The 4,342-nt window shown below is 35.8% G+C and overlaps 1 pseudogene; it reads left to right on the top strand.

Annotated features, from left to right (window-relative positions):
- The first annotated feature begins 2,028 nt into the window (after positions 1-2,028).
- LOC102816963 lies at positions 2,029-2,363 on the top strand (annotated as a pseudogene).
- Positions 2,364-4,342: the final 1,979 nt, after the last annotated feature.

Raw genomic sequence — 4,342 nt, 5'->3', positions numbered from 1 at the left:
GGATTGGCACAGTGGCAGCATTAATGGGCTCAAGCTTAATAATGATTGTGAGGATGGTGCAGGACCAGGCAGTATTTCGTTGTGTATAAGGTCTCTGTGAGTTAGAATCAATTCGACAACTTCTAACAACAACAAAAAGAAGTCAAAAACTCATTTAATACTAATAAAAATGAAGTGTCATTATTACTCCCATTTTACAGAAACAGAAACTGAGTTATCCAAATAAGCAGTGGAAGTGGGGTGCAAACTCAAGTAGCCTGATTTCCAAAGAACTATATGATCACAGCCAAATCATCCAAGATAATTTTCATGTTGTGTGACCTGAGGTCCAATGTGGCAATAAAGTGTTTTAGACTATTGCTTGAGTTAACCCACCTTCCTTCATTCCTCAAAAGTCACTTCAAATTCCACTTTTCTATTTCCACATACACCGAGTCCCATGGGAATGCAATGAGATAAGCAAGGATGCCTATTTTTGGACACCTTCATTTTTGAGATATTTTCAAAAGCACAAAGTTGCTTGAGAAGCTAGATTTGAAATCTGAGGTGGTTCCAGAGCTCACAGTCCTTTAAGAATTCAGAGAGTATCACTGATACATAATTCATTAGAGAATCCTATATTTTCTAACTAAAAAGAACCATCATTTTTTTAGATGCAGACCAAAATTTGTTCTACAGTTTAAAAAATATATAGCATTCTCTCTCGCTCTTTCTCCTTTTCACCATCTTCACTCACACCCTCCTCCACTTTCTTCTTTTCCTCCACCCCCACCTCTGATGTATTTGTTGTTGTTGTTCAGTACCGTCAAGTTGGTTCCGACCCATAGCAAACCTGTATAGGGTTTCCAAGGAGCAGCTGGTGAGCTTGAACTGCCAACCTTACAGTTCAAACAGCTTTGCAGTCTGGCACATTAACTCACAGTGCCACACCAGGACTCCCCTCTGATGTATATATAGCATTTGCTAATTTTCATTGTGTAAATGGCTTATATATAGCTTATTTCAAGATACTAATATGACATCCCACCACTTTTCTGTCAGTTTGTCATACTGTGGTGACTGACTTGTGTGTTGCTGTGATGTTATTATTCAAATGTACACACCAACCACTAAAGCCAGTGATGATTAAGTTGAAGAATCCTACCAGCTTTCATCTAAAATTCACCAAACATACAATCAAGATACATTGATATTTACTGGTGATTAGAATATGAAGGCTGGACACAAAGAATAAGGATCAGTAGTTGGAAAATATGACCTTTGTGATACAAATTATGCTGTAGACCAAATGATAGACTTTTGCAAGACCAACAATTTCTTCATTGCAAATACTTTTTTTAAACAACATAATAGGTGATTGCACACATGAACCTCACCATATGGAATACACAAGAAATAAATTTACTACATCTGTGGGGAAAGATGGTGGAAAAGCTCCGTATGATCAGCCAAAATAAGACCAGGGACCAACTTTGAAACAGACCATCAATTTCTCATTTGCAACTTCAGGCTGTAGCTGAAGAAAATGAAGTAAATCCATGAAAGCCAAAATATGAACTTGAACATAGCTCACCTAAATTTAGAGACCATCTCAAGATTTTAGAGAAAATCTCAAGGTTTGATGCATTAGATACTAATGTTCAAAGACCAGAAAAGTTGTGGAATGACATCAAGAATATCATATAGGAAGAAAGAAAAAGTCATCCAAAAGATGGAAAAGAGAGAAAAAGTCAAAATGAATGTTAAAAGAGACTCTTACATTGCTCTTGAGTGTAGATAAGCCAAAGCAAATGGAAGGAATATGAATAGAAAGTTTCAAAGGACAGCTCAAGTAGACAAAGTCAAGTATTATAATGAAATGTGCAAAGACCTGGAGTTAGAAAACCAAAGGGAAGAGTATGCTCAGCATTTCCCAAGCTAAAATAACTAAAGAAAAAAATGTAAACATCATTGTACAGTGTTGAAGGATTCTATAGGTAAAATAATTGAATAATGTAGAAAGCATCAATAGAAGATAGAAGGGCGATCATGACAGGGCTGTTGAAGAAGACCACTGACCTGGGGGGACTGGCTTCATATGACTAAGGACATTATATACAAAGATCCTTGATTGTCTTGATCAATTGCCTAAAACTGCAGTATATGCAAAGTATATTGAAGAGATTACAAATGAGAAGCTAAATATAGTGAAAGCAGAGCCAGATGTTAAAAAATTAGAAGACCAACTTCAGGATGGACAAATTGAGGAAGTGATTTTTCAGGCTGAAAATGAACTAAGTCTGACAAGAAAAATTATGTTTTGGAAACCATGGGAGCCTTTAGTGTAAGAGCCTCCTGCCAATCAGTGGAAGTGGCCAATGTAATCATCATTAAGAGTGTTTGCTGTGTTGATGTGAAAGTGATGTAATTAAAAGTTCTATTATATTATTAAGATGGTTCCATATTGCTGACATCTTAAAATCAAGAAACTTGACAGTAGAATATATTTAGGGCACTTACAAAAATAAGGGATTCCTTTGATATCAGGGACTTATGAACCATTTGTTTAGATCATAAAGCATTCACTCAAATTATTTCAAAGATGAAAATCTTTAAATAGATCAAGATTGTGGGAAGATTTCAATGTTATTTATTTTTAAAATCCTACAAATCTTCAATGCAGAGGTCATAACCAGAGGTGAATACACTCTAGTGGTATCTTAGGCACATCAGTTCATTGTTTCTTCTAACCCCCCCAAAAAAAGCGGAAGGAGATACCTATTACAGTTTTTGTCTCAACAAATTTCTAGGTCACTGCTTGCAGTGAATTGCTAAGAGTAAAGATGTTTAATGTCATGGAAAGGAACTGGTGGTAAAATTTTAAATTGTGCTTAACCTTTTTGGCTTTGATCATATGAATTAAAATTTAAGTATATAATTACCAAAAAAAAAAAAAAAAAAAAGGAAGGAATACACAGAGTCACTGTACCAAAAAAGAAATGGTCTCTGTTCAACCATTTCAAGAGGTAGCATATGATCAAGAACCAATGGTACAGAAGGAAGAAGTCCAAGCTGTATTGAAGGTGCTGGTGACAAACAAGGCTCCAGGAATTGACAGAATACATACTGAAATCTTTCATTAAACTGATGCAATATTGAAGGAATGCATTCATCTATGTCAAGAAATTTGGAAGACAGCTACCTGGCCAACCAATTGAAAGAGATCCATATTTGTGCCCATTCCAGGGACAAGTGACCCAATAAAAGGTGGAAATCATCAAAGGATATTATTAATATCACAAGCAAATAAAATGTTGAAGATAATTCACAAGTGGTTGTAACAGTACATCAACAGAGAACTAGCAGACATTCAAAATGGATTTAGAAGAGCATGTGGAACTAGAGATATCATTGTTAACATCAGATGGATCTTGGCTAAAAACAGAGAATACCTGAAACATGTTTACTTGTGCTTTATTGACTTTGCAAAGACTTGTGACTATGGATCATGACAAAAATGGATAATATTTCAAAGAAAGATGTTTATGAGGAACTTGTACATAGACCAAAAGCAGTTGTTAGAACAAGAGAATATTCAATAGCTTAAAACCAGAAAAGATGTATGGCAGGGTTGTATCCTTTCATCATACTTACTCAATATGTGTGCTGAGCAGTAATTTGAGAAACTGGATCATATGAAGAAAGATATGGCATCAGGATTGGAGGAAGACTCATTAACAACCAGTGATATGCAGATGATACTACCTTACTTGCTGAAAGCAAAGAGGACTTAAAATAATTACTGATGAAGATCCAAGTCCACAGCCTTCGGTATGGGTTGCACCTCAATGTAAAGAAAACAAAAATCCTTGCAATTGGACCTATAAATAACATCGTAATAAATGGATCAAAGACTGAAGTTGTCACGGACTTCATTTTGCTTGGATCCACAATAAAAACTCATGGAAACAACAATCAAAAGGTCAAATGACATATAGTATTAAGTAAAGGTACTGCACGAGACCTCTTTAAAGTGCCTAAGAGCAAAGATGTCATTTTGAGGACTAAGGTGTGCCTGACCCCAGCCATGGTATTTTCAATCATTTATATGCATGTGAAAGTTGGGCAATGAATAATGAAGACTGTAGAAAAATTGATGCTTTTGAATTATGGTGTTACAGAAGAATATTAAAAGTGCCATGAAGTGCCAGAAGAACAAACAAGTCTGCCTTGGAAAAAGTACAGTTAGAATGTTTCTTAGAAGCCAGGATGCTAAGACTTTTGTCTCTCATACGTTACACAAGTTATCAGGAGGAAGCAGCCCCTGGAGAAGAACACCATGCTTGGTAAAGTGGAAGGTCAG

This window comes from Chrysochloris asiatica, unplaced genomic scaffold, assembly GCF_000296735.1.
Source record: "Chrysochloris asiatica unplaced genomic scaffold, ChrAsi1.0 scaffold00031, whole genome shotgun sequence".
Taxonomy (NCBI): Eukaryota; Metazoa; Chordata; class Mammalia; order Afrosoricida; family Chrysochloridae; genus Chrysochloris; species Chrysochloris asiatica.
The sequence above is the reverse complement of the archived record's forward strand: the minus strand, read 5'-3'. Positions and strand labels throughout refer to the sequence as shown.